At 49.3% G+C, this 13,105-nt stretch overlaps 1 protein-coding gene across 14 annotated transcripts in view; it reads left to right on the top strand.

The window, feature by feature from the left end:
* Window positions 1-13,105, top strand: part of LOC140426973 (myotilin-like) — a 467,248-nt gene that overhangs the window by 341,653 nt on the left and 112,490 nt on the right. For 2 of the 14 annotated variants that reach the window (XM_072512325.1, XM_072512320.1), the window contains exon 1: window positions 8,161-8,303. The exons of 9 other annotated variants lie outside the window; for them this stretch is intronic. The gene's annotated coding sequence lies outside the window, so the exon portion shown is untranslated. Of the gene's footprint in view, window positions 1-8,160; window positions 8,304-13,105 lie in introns of those variants that run through there. 3 more of the 14 variants (XM_072512322.1, XM_072512323.1, XM_072512321.1) reach the window with 2 other exon arrangements.

Below are 13,105 nucleotides of genomic sequence, written 5' to 3'. Positions count from 1 at the left end.
CTTGCCTGGGTCTCATGTCCTGCCCATCCTTGCCGTCCCCGCATCTTCCTCGCCGGACGCGGCCTGACGTTCATCCTCCTCTTCCAGTACGACGCCCCTCTGCTGTTGTGGAGGACGCAGCAGGCTGCCACGATGCGGGCGACCCTCCCAGGCTATAATGAAGGACCTCTCCAGAGTGGTCCAGGCACCTGAACTGCATGTTCAGGATGCCGAAGCACCGCTCGATCACATTCCTGATTGTGGCATGGGCATCGTTGTAGCGGGTCTCCGCGTCAGTCTGTGGCCTCCGGATAGGCATCACCAGCCACAACGGCAGCGGATAACCTTGGTCGCCCAGGAACCAACACCCCAGCCGGGGTGCACCTCAAAGAGGCCGGGAATCATCTAGTGCGCCAGGAAGAAGGCGTTGTGCACACTGCCCGGGTATCAGGCGCAGATGTGCATGATGTGCATCTGATGGCCACACACCAGCTGCACGATCATCGAGTGGAACCCCTTTTGGTTTATGTAGAACGGCCTGTCGTCTGCAGGTGCTCGTAGGGCGACATGCACCCTGTCAATCACCCCCTGGCCCCAGGGCATCTCGGCGATGGTGGCAAGCCCTGCTGCCCAGGCATCCTGGTGGGTTCAGTCCACATTGAAATGGATGTATTGTGCCGACTGGGCATTTGGGCTTCCGTCTCTAATAATACATCCCTAGCACTAACCCAATGTCTTGACTACTTACAGCATTTCAATTAGCATTTTCTCATTTCTGTTTCATACTTAACAGTAATTTGCTAGTGCTTCAAAGGCTTTGCTTCGGCATTTAATTATTCTGAGGGCTTTAACTGCTCGATAGCTTCTGACACCTCCACTCTTTGTAACAGCAGACCATTCTATAACCATGTCCAACTTCTACGGCATTCCCGTACCAGCCTCCCCGAACAGGCGCCGGAATGTGGCGACTAGGGGCGTTTCACAGTAACTTCATTTGAAGTCTACTTGTGACAATAAGCAATTTTCATTTCATTCATTTCATTTCATTAGGATTCGAAGGAATTCTTTCAATACTTTATGCACCTTGGGGGCAACGTGGGATCATATGGGTCAAAATCTTACTTTGTTACCACCGTTATGCAGGCATGAAATGGGCACAAGAGTGACTAATTTAGTAGTGAAATAGCCCCCACATAATTTCCGTATGGGCTTGGGCCATTGCTAAAGTTGTCCTGAGACTTTTGTTAAGCAGCCCAAGTGACTGCCTGCGGTAAGGAGCAGAGCACTTCTTTCTGTTTATTGTTTATTGATAAAATCTGTTACAAGGTACAGTGAAAAGTATTATTCTATGTACAGACCTGATAGATCACTCCATACATATGTACATAAGTACAAAGAATAATTACAACTGTAAAAAAGGAAAAATGCATAGAAAGATCAATTTAATATATAGACGGGCCACTCAGGTGTCTGGTAGCAGCAGGAAAAAAGCTGTTTTGAATCTGTTAGATCTTCTGCCCGATGGACGAAGTTGGAAAAAAGAATAACCAAGATGGGAGGGGTCTTTGATTATGTTGCCCGCTTTCCCAAGGCAGCGAGACTTATAGGCAGAGCCAATGGATGGAAGACGGGCTTGCGTGATGGGCTGATCTCTGTTTGCAACTCTCTGTAATTTCTTGCGATCTTGGGCAGAATAGTCCCTCTAGTGGATATAATTTTTATGACCACTGGGACAGGTATTTTTAAGGCAATATTGTGATTATGCAGGTTATTCAAGTTGTTTTAATTTTAAGATTTGGTTGAGTTTATATAAGCACTCGGGTTATCAGAAGAAACTTCTCCCTTCAATTGAAATATTGTTGTTCCTTTGAAAAGAGCTATGTTAAGCTAGATCTTTACATAGGGCCTATAGTACCGTACAACCATAGAATAGAATTCCTACAGTGCAGGAGGAGGCCATTCAGCCCATCGAGTCTGCACCGAGCCTCTGAAAGAGCACCCTACCTAGGCCCACACCCCCGTCCTCACTCCATAACCCCACCTAACCTGCACACCTTTGGACACTAAAGGGCAATTTAGCATGGTCAATCCACCTAACCTGCACATCTTTGGACTGTGGGAAGAAACCAGAGCACTCGGAGGAAACTCACGCAGACACGGGGAGAAAGTGCAAATTGCACACAGTCACCCAAGGCCGGAATTGAACCTGGGTCCCTACCACTATGAGGCAGCAGTGCTAACCACTGTGCTGCCCTAAATTATGCCCTCATTGTTGCATAATGTAGCCTGTGTCAATTTATCATCATTTCACATTTATCATCTTTTGTGTTAAAATGAAAACTAAAACCCTTGTGGCGTAGCAATTGCAGTGCACCCAAAAATGGTATGCAGGGACAATCACTTTGGCTGAAAAGTTAGGCCCGAGACACACCAAATATGGAACTCAGGCTTCATTATCTTTGAGCCAGTGAGCTACGTTCCCCATACAGTGATGTGTTGGGTAGGCTGGGTCGATGTGGACAGCACTTGATGCTGTGTGGCAAGAGACAGACCTCCAACACTTGATAAGATGCAATACGATTTTACTTAACATCTAAACTATTATACATGTTCAACTGTGGGTTGACACTATGCTGACTTGACTGGAGACCTGATACTAGCCTAACCAGACTTACTAGCTACCACATGGTGTTTGCACTGGCCAGCTCACTAACTCTGACTGTCTCAGAGGCTGGGTCCCGAGAGAGCGGGAAAACTGGTGCCCTCTGGCTTTATAGTGGTCGTGTCCTGTCTGGTGATTGGCTGCTCTGTTCTGTGTGCTTACTGGTCATCCTATGTGTGTATGCGAAGCACTCCATCGCATACATAGATGTATATTATGACATACAGCTCAGTCCAATGATCTGGGGCGGGATTCTCCGACCCCCCGTAGGGTCGGAGAATCGCCGGGGGGGGGCGTGAATCCCGCCCCCACCGGCCACCGAATTCTCCGGCACCGAAAATTCGGCGGGGGCGGGAATCGCACCGCGCCAATCGGCGGGCCCCCCCCGGCGATTCTTCGGCCCGCGATGGGCCGAAGTCCCGCTGCTGTCATTCCAGTCCCGCCGGCATGAATCAAACCACCTACCTTCCCGGCGGTGCGGGCGGGTCCTGGGGGGGGGGGGGGGGCGCGGGGCGATCTGGCCCTGGGGGGTTCCCCCATGGTGGCCTGGCCCGCAATCATGGCTCACCGATCCACGGGCAGGCCTGTGCCGTGGGGGCACTCTTTTCCTTCCGCCTTGGCCATAGCCTCCGCGATGGCCGATGCGGAGGTCACCCCCCACCCTGCGCATGCACGGGGTGACGTCAGCAGCCGCTGACGCTCCTGCGAATGCACGGACCTCCGCCAGCCGGTGGAGTCCCTTCGGCCCCGGCTGGCATGGCACCAAAGGCCTTTCCTGTCGGCCGGCGGTGCGCCAACCACTCCGCCGCGGGCCTAGCCCCTCAAGGTGAGGGCTTGGCCCCTAAATGTGCGGAGAAATCCCTTTGGGGCGGCCTGACGCCGGAGTGGTTCCCGCCACTCCATCCCGCCGGGACCCCCTGCCCCGCCGGGTAGGAGAGAATCCCGGCCCAGAGCTGGCGTTCCAGTCTCTGCCTTCAGTGTCTGTTGGGAGCGGGAACTGATCCCAACCTTCTAAGTCGGTGGTGGGGATATACTGAGCCGATCCAAGAGAGGCGGGACTGTCCTGGCTCTGCTAGCATTCCAAGCCTTAAACATAATAAGCCAAAAGAAAACACATGTAAAGGCCGGGATTCCCCATCCGTTCACGCCGGCGGGATTCTCCGGTTCTGCTGCAGTGAAGGGAGTTTTGGTTGAGCGCCAAATATTCCGTTCCTGCTGGCTGTGGTGGTGGGGCAAACTCGGATCGGAGAATTCTGACCAAAATCTTTAGTAATGCTGATGCCATCTCCAAAGAGGCTTGGTTCTCTGGTGGGGTAGGAGGGCCTGCAGTTTGATCCAATGTCAAGGTGGTTCAATGAACTTGACAGTACCATCATTGTGCAAGTTAATCACCTGACTCAGTGTTAAGTTAGAAAGAAACAGCAAGCGGGGTATCTGGAAAAGATGTAGCTGAATCCTTTAAAAACAAATTGAAGACATTTAATGAAATAATCTGATTTCATGATCAGTGTGTCTAAGGGTATGAGGACACATTAAATATTTAAATTCCATTTAAGAAAATTAGTTGAACTTCTATCTGACTGTCTCCCAGAAGACTGCATCATTTAAGCCTTAGATATACCCTCTTGGCCCTGGACTATTGCTGCTGGCCACCCAACATTCCGGCAGGTTATACTTTCAAATTATCCCCCAACATCTTTTAGATGATTCTTCAGCATCATAGAAAAAGAATCCTAAACAACTTTAGAATATTCCCCAAGTCAATTAGATTAATCAACACAAATGTAGACCAGGCGTAATGGCACCTGGAAGGGGGGGGGGGTCGCACAGGCTATCGGAGGCCTCTGGGTGGCCGTGTTCTGGGCAGGGTGGTACCCTGGCACTGTTGCTGCCGTCCAGGCACCTTGACACTGCCAGTCTGGCACCTTGGCACTGCCACCAGGCACCCTGGCAGTGCCACCTGGGCACTCTGCCATCCCGGCAATGTAGGATGCTCAGTGGCACTGCCAGGCCAGCAGGGGCACTGCTTGGGTGCCAGACTGGCAGTGCCAGGATGCCCAGGTGCCAGGTTGCCCATGTTAGGGATCGGACGGGGGGGGGGGGGCGGGGGGGTTCCAGAGACCACTAACCTTTGAAGTTTACAGGCTCCCTTTAAATTGTCCTTTTAAACATCCCTTTACAACAGCTGGTGCATTACCAGGGAGTGTTCCTATATCCCTGTGCCCCAGTTGCTCCACACCAATGCAGCTGGGGCGGCCCTTCACTGCTCCTGTCTCACCCAGCCTGAGTGAGAAAAGTTGGGCGAGGCAGGGGCTTTGGGATTACAGCGAGGTTCAGTGAAGCGAGAGTGGCAACCTGAAGAAGTTACAGGCCAAAAACTAATTAAAAATGTAAACAAATACAAACCTTTTATAACCAGAAGGCTGTTCGTTATCAATTTGACTGGAACACAACTTGCTTTCAATTGTGTTTGAGAGTGTGGATTAAGTCATGCTATTTTAGTTCAGGCTTACATCACTGAATTGACATCTATCAATAGGTGGCATACCGTTCATATTAAAGGTCAGTGAATGACATGAGCTATCTAGTCAGCCCAAAGGCTGGTACACTGAAATCATCAATAGTTCTAAACACTGAAATCATCAATAGTTCTAAACTAAAGTACATAGAAGAGGCTGTGGTTGAAGTACTTCTTTACATTTTACTTGGAGCAGTGAAGATCCAGTGAGAACTTTCTAAGAATCAATGCTAATGTAAAATAACAATGACTGAAGCAACTGAAGTGAGAAACAAATGGGACACAAAGGAGCCAGTGAATAGATGGATTGACTCACATTTGCTCCAAGAATTCAGTAGGCAGCCTAAAAAAAAAGAAACAAGTTCCTCGTTTCAAAATAAGAGTGTTTCCAGTCACTGTTCAAGATGAATTTCTAGACCCAGATGCCACTGCAAACTTTCAAAATCTTCTTTCTTACGTTAACTGCAGACAAAATATTTTTAAAATATGAGATAGTGTTGAGAAGCTTCGAGCACTAATGTAACATTACCTACTATATAATCCTCTGGTGATAAAACTAAAATTAAGGGAGGGATTCTCCATTGTGAGTCTGCCAGCCAACACGGAGAATTTGGCCCGCAACCAAATCTCCATTGACTGCAGTAGGAACGGATAGTCCCACCGGCGTGAAGGAATGGAGAATCAAAGTCTCTAACTCTGTTAATTCTAACAGGATGGCACGATAGCACAGTCGTTAGCAATACTGCCCCACAGGGTCAGGGAGCTGGGTTCAATTGCGACCTTGGGTGACTGTCTGTGTGGAGTTTGCACATTCTCCCCGTGTGTGCGTGGGTTTCCTCCGGGTGCTCCGGTTTCCTCCCAAAGTCCAAAGACGTGTAGGTTAGGTGGATAGGCCATGTTAAATTGCCTCTCAGTGTTCAAAAATTAGATGGGGTTACGGGTTTAGGGCAGGGGCGAGGGCCTAAGTGTGGGTGCTCTTTCGGTACAGACTTGATGGGCCGAATGGCCTCCTTCTGCACTGTAGGGACTCTATAAAAAAAAGTGTAGCCTGCAAATTCCCATGTTTGTATTGAACCAGCAATTCAGTTATACTGTGGGCTGTGATTGTGAGTCCACCAAATCTCTGCACATAGTTACGTGCAGATACTGTGTCAGCTCCTGGGCGAGGCAGCAAATATTAAGCATTTGGGGATTTCAATTGAAATGAAATGAAATGAAAATCACTTATTGTCACGAGTAGGCTTCAAATGAAGTTACTGTGAAAAGCCCCTAGTCGCCACATTCCGGCACCTGTTCGGGGAGGCTGGTACGGGAATTGAACCGTGCTGCTGGCCTGCTTTCAAAGCCAGCGACTTAGCCCTGTGCTAAACAGCCCCTAATTGAGATTTCAAGTGAGAGAACATTGCAAGCGTCTCTTAAACCACACTTCATATTGCAACGCAAAGAAGATGTAATTTTATTTTAACCTTCCCTTGGATCGCTGCAGGAAGAAAGTCAGTTTGCAATGATGCACATGTGACAGTATAAGTGCACGCTTAGGGAAAATGACAATTTAACTGCCCACATTGTAAAGCTCTAAAAACTAACAGCAGTGGAATATGTACATTCTAGAAATCATGCAACAGATTGTTCATGGAGAATTTGTTCACCCAGATCAGAATACTGTGACCATAATTTTCTTCAGAGGAGAATATTAGGGTGACGGCTTCGAGATATTCAAATCTGCAGAGCATAAATCCAGAATCCTGGATGGATGAAATGTGACAGGGCCTTGGTTCAGTCAGCTTACAACAAAGATAAGGCAAGATTCCTAGTAACACCACAGCTAAGTCACACAAGTGCCATAATATCAACATTGTTATTGTGGCACATATTTTAAACCTGTGCCACCATGGAGCATTCGGCAACGGGAAGATTCATGGACATAGCAGGAACGGTAAAGAAAAAGTCCTTTCATTTAGAAATCCTGAAAAATGTATGTACACATGTATTTATATTTTATATTCAGTCACACAATTCAATGAAATATTTGGACAAAACTAAAACATAAATTCCACGAACAGGACACCATTTTGGGAGCAGCTGATCTCCACTGGGTTGTCTGACTGAAACTGATGTGCCTGGGGCAGCACGGTAGCCTTGTGGATAGCACAATTGCTTCACAGCTCCAGGGTCCCAGGTTCGATTCCAGCTTGGGTCACTGTCTGTGCGGAGTCTGCACATCCTCCCCGTGTGTGCATGGGTTTCCTCCAGGTGCTCCGGTTTCTTCCCACAGTCCAAAGATGTGCAGGTTAGGTGGATTGGCCATGATAAATTGCCCTCAGTGTCCAAAATTGCCCTTAGTGTTGGTTGGGGTTACTGGGTTATGGGGATAGGGTGGTGGTGTTGGCCTTGGGTAGGGTGCTCTTTCCAAGAGCCGGTGCAGACTCGATGGGCCGAATAGCCTCCTTCTACACTGTAAATTCTATGATTCCAGCGAGAGGAAATGTCAGAAAGGCATTCTTAGGATGTTCTCCAGCACCTCTATCCAGACAGTAATGAAAGGGTGTTTGCAGGATCCTGGCTATACAACAAAGGGGAACTAGTGGGCCAGGAAAAATCATTATTACTTTTTAAAATAAAATTCAAGTGCCAAATTCTTTTATTTCCAATTGAGGGGCAATTTTAACATGGCTTATCGACCTACCCTGCACATTTTTGGATTGTGGGGGTGAGACCCACACAGACACAGGGAGAAAGAGCAAACTCCACACGGACAGTGACCCAAGGCCAGGCTTGTGCAAAATTCTGAATTAATGCCAACAAAATGACATTTACTATAATGGCGATGATAGCAAATGAGGAGATATAATATGCATACAGATAAAACTAATTGAGCACTTCACTGTATCCTACTGGGGGTCATCCAGTATATGCCCATTATGCATACAGATTAGAAGAGGGACTCTTAGTTTGGTAAGGGAGTAAGTGATATAGTGCTGCAGTGACAGATCAATCATTCACCAAACGTCATCCCCTCTCTGCCAGTACTATATACAAGCACTAAGTTCTAAAGTTTAGCTTCTCAGTTAATAGCAGTGCTAAAAGAGCTCCCATAGTCCACGTACCAGAATAACTTAATTCCAATAGGAATCCTTAATTAAGGTAAGCATAACCAACTGACTTTGGTGAGAGAATAAGAAGTAAAATGTTAATAAAGTGAAACTGGATTTACCTTTTATAATACCTTTATTTTTATCTTAAGGCAAATAAACAGCCGTGCTTCATATAATGATTTTAAAATAAATTCTTAGAAATGTCGCCATTATTAATTCCTGTGTCTAGACATGTATAATATAAAATATAGTTAGCTGCCTTTCTTATTACATTTTTAAAATCATATTCTTGTTGTGTTCAAGAGAACTGAGTTACAAAAATGTTTTTTAACAGTGCCTCTATATTTTTCATGTGTAAAATATTTGTTTTTGGGTTTTATTTCATCTTATCTACTAAATCTTTAGAGTTCACATTTGAACTCTAAACATAAATATGATAATGTCTTAAGTAAAAGTTTTTTTTATAGACTCAGCATAAAAGCCTGTTTTGTGTTTGCAGCCGCAGTAGATGTATTTGAATAAATTGCGGATTTGTATTAAGACTTGGATTGGATTAACTCAAGAGCTGAAATCTGGGAGCAAGTCCCAAAACGTTTGCGATAACTGAAAAAACAGAATACATTTGAATAATTCATGAAATATTAAACATTCATTATACCAGAAGTGATATGCTCATTCACCGCTGTGCCTTTAACCAGAAAGCTTTCATGGGCTCCTGGAGGTTTGGCATTGCAGACCATATGATGGTAAAATGTGTGCTGGTCATTACTGGATGATTCCAGATATTATTTGCACTAGTATCAAGCAGCAAACAAAACTTACAGTTTCCTGTTCCAGGTATTCAGAAGTACAGAAAAGATTGGAATGTCTTGTGCTGGAACTTATTGGCACTAACAAGCAATGGGACCATTACTCCTGTGCTGGTCTTCTGCCAGCGTATTGTTCTACTTTGGAGCAGATGATGTAATCGAGCTTCCATTAAAATTCTTCCAAACTTCTTTTCTCAGAAAATGATTGGTTCAGCGGAAAATAACCTCAGGTGTCTCACTCATCCCAGAACAGAAAGTTTACATCATTGAAGTAATAAGAACTGAAACGGGAGCCTTGATTTTAATTCAGCTTGTTCGGGGAGGGGGGGGGACAGTGTAGGTGGGGGACTAAAACTACCTCTGGACGAAAGGCAATGCATTCCTGCCCCCATCAGATTAATACCCTAATATTTGGGATCGGGTTTCGGGATTCCCCATGACTATATCGAAAAGAATTTGCAGAAAGAAAGGACTGTGGGGAGTGAGATTAGCTGAGTTGATTTGAAAAGCTGGCTTGGACACGATGGGCCGATTGGCCTCCTTCTGAAACTGGGGCTGGATTCTCCATTGCTGGGACTATGTCCCCATGCTGTCGTCAAAGCTGGTCTTTTACGCCAGGAAAACTGGCGTCAAAAGGCCATAGATTCACCATCTTGCAGGGGGCTAGCAGGCAGCTGTCGTAGAGCTCGCAGCTCCAGCTGCCGATACGGCCCCCCTGCACTTCCGGGTCAGAGGCCGCGCATGCGCACGGCGACGGCCTCCAGCGGCCACGCCGTACTCCATGGCGGACTCAGCCCGCAGACCTGGAGCACGGAAATAGTGCCCCGCATAGGCCGCTCGCCCGACCTGGACCGCCCACACACATAGCCCACAGCACCGAATGAAGCCCCACCCCACCCCCGTCCTCCGATCGACCCTCCCCCGACTGTGGCGGCCCCGGAACAAAGTTCCCGAACAGCAGGACCAGATTAGAACTACGCCGTCGGGAATTCGGCCAGTCGGGGACGGAGAATAGCGGGGCGGGCTTCAGGCAATGACCTGAGGCGGTGGATACTCGGTTAGCACGCTTCTTTTCGGGGGGCGGAGAAAAGCAGAACTGGTGCCGGTCCCGATTTTGAGTGGGAAAACGGGTTCTCCGCCCCGTTGCCGAACCCTGGGGCTGAATTCTTCGCGTCCAGCACTGGGGTGGAGAATCCATTTCCGCACACGGAATCGGGACCGGCGCTGGTTACCCGATTCTCCAGGCAAGCGGCGTACTCAGACCGGCTGAAGTCCCGAAGGCGTGGACCACTCATGGTCCTGCCGTTCGGGATACTCGCGAGGTGGTTGCGGACTCAGTCCGTGGCCGCCATGGTCGGGGGCGGGCCGATCGGAGGACAGAGGGGGGCCTCATATGGGACTGGGCAATTTTTGGGCGGGCGGTCAGTGTCAGGTGCGTGGCCGATCGGGGGCACTATTTGGGAGGTCCAGCTCCGCGATCGGAGTCCGTCATGGAGTATGGCGCGGCCTCTGACCCGAAATGCGGGGGCACATATCTGCAGCTCAGACGTCTACAAGGAGCTAATGGGAGCTGAGGATATGCAGACTGAGGACCTGAAGCTTAAGTGGGAAGAGGAGCTCGGGGGGGGAGATGGAGGACGGTATCTGGGCGGAAGCCCTGAGCAGAGTAAACACAACTGCAACATGCGCCAGGCTCAGCCTGATCCAGTTTAAGGTCGTGCACCAGGCCCACATGACAGTGGCCTGGATGAGCAAATTCTTTGGGCTGGAGGATAAGTGTGCTAGATGCGCCGGAGGGCCGGCTAACCATGTACACATGTTCTGGTCGTGCCCTAAACTCAGGGGGTATTGGCAGGGATTCGCAGATGTCATGTCCTGGGTATTGAAAACTGGGGTGGTAATGAGCCTTGAGGTGGCAATCTTTGGGGTTCGGAGGACCCGGGAGTCCTCTACCCTCCCCAAGCATTCTACTGGCCTTCTCCCCATGCTCATAAATCACCCCCATTTTACCTTTCTAAGCTGCTCTACAGCCTTGCCTGTAGTCAGCACCCCAAATTCGGCCTGCAGCCTCTGTCGTTTCCTGAGTAACTCTGGCCTCGGGGATTCCGCGTAACCCCCGTCCGTCCGTAGAATTTCCTTAATCAGTCGGTCCATCTCTACCCTATCTGTCCTGTCCCTGTACTCTCAGATTGAAATCAGCTCCCCTCTCACCACTGCTTTCAATGCCTCCCAGAGCTGCCGAGACTTCTCCAGTATCGTTCACCTGCAGGTAATTCTGCATGCATTTCCTCAGCCTCTCACACGCCGCCTCATCCGCGAGTAGTCCAACTTCCAGCCTCCATGGTGGGCGCTGAAAGCTGTCCTTACAAAACTGCAGGTCTACCCAGTGCAGAGCATGGTCCGATATGGCAATTGACGAATATTCTGCCCCCACCATTCTGGCCAGCAGGTCCCTACTCACAACAAAGTAGTCAATTCGGGAATACACCTTGTGGACGTGGGAGTAGTACGAGAACTCCCTCGCCGTCGGCCGGCTAAATCTCCACGGATCTGCTCCCCCCGTTTGCTCCATGAACCCTCTCAGTTCCTTTGCCATCGCTGGCTGACAACCTGCCCGTTCTTGAACATGACCGGTCCAGGCTCGGGTCCAGGACTGTATTAAAGTCCCCGCCCATGATCAGCTTACACGTGTCCAAGTCGGGGATCTTCCCTAGCATCCTCCTAATAAAATCCACATCGTCCCAATTAGGGGCATACACACTGACCAGGACTACTCTCACCCCTTCGAGCTTACCCCTCGCCATAATGAACCTGCCACCCCCATCCACGACTGTGCCCTCCGCCTCAAATTGTACCCTTTTATTTTATTTTTTAAAAAATATATTTATTCAAATTTTTCAACAGATTTTCAACAACCCCCACCCACACAACAAAAAGAAAGAAACAAGAACACAACAATCAAAAATTATACAAAAATTATACATTGGATTTCCCCCATATACGATAACCCCCCATATGACATTTAAAAGCACCAATAGGGAAGCTCCCACCACCCACCCAAACGCCCCCACCCAAAAGAACCCTCCCCCCCCCCACCCAAACGCCCCCCCCAAAAGAACCCCCCCCCACTCCCCGCCCCTGGGCTGCTGCTGCTGACCTCCTCCTAACGCTCCACGAGATAGTCTAGGAACGGTTGCCACCGCCTGGGGAACCCCTGCACAGACCCTCGCAAGGCAAACTTTATCCTCTCCAGCTTGATGAACCCTGCCATGTCATTGATCCAAGCTTCCACACGAGGGGGCTTCGCATCTTTCCATAGGAGCAAAATCCTCCGCCGGGCTACCAGGGACTCAAAGGCCAGAATACCGGCCTCTTTTGCCTCCTGCACTCCCGGTTCGTCCGTTACCCCAAATAATGCCAACCCCCAGCTCGGCTTGACCTGGGCGTTCACCACCTTGGACATGGTCCTCGCAAAACCCCTCCAAAACCCACCCAGTGCCGGGCATGACCAGAACATATGGACGTGATTTGCCGGGCTTCCCGAGCACCTCCCACATCTGTCCTCCACCCCAAAGAACCTACTCAACCTCGCCCCTGTCATATGCGCTCTGTGAGTAACTTTGAACTGTATTAGTCTGAGCCTGGCGCAAGAGGAGGAAGAATTAACCCTACTCAGGGCATCGGCCCACAGACCCTCATCTATCTCCTCCCCAAGCTCCTCCTCCCACTTGCCCTTTAACTCCTCCACCGAGGCCTCCTCCTCTTCCTTCAGTCCTGGTAAATCGCCGAAACCTTGCCTTCTCCAACCCATACACTCGAAATCACCCTGTCCTGAATCCCCTGTGCCGGGAGCAGCGGGAATTCCCTCACCTGTCGCCTCACAAACACCCTCACTTGCATGCACCTGAAAGCGTTCCCCGGGGGTAACCCAAACTTCTCCTCCAGCGCCCCTAGGCTCGCAAACGCCCCATCGATGAACAGGTCCCCCATTCTTCTAATCCCTGCCCGATGCCAGCTCCGAAACCCCCCATCCATCCTTCCC

This window comes from Scyliorhinus torazame, chromosome 7, assembly GCF_047496885.1.
Source record: "Scyliorhinus torazame isolate Kashiwa2021f chromosome 7, sScyTor2.1, whole genome shotgun sequence".
NCBI classification, from domain to species: Eukaryota; Metazoa; Chordata; class Chondrichthyes; order Carcharhiniformes; family Scyliorhinidae; genus Scyliorhinus; species Scyliorhinus torazame.
The sequence above is the reverse complement of the archived record's forward strand: the minus strand, read 5'-3'. Positions and strand labels throughout refer to the sequence as shown.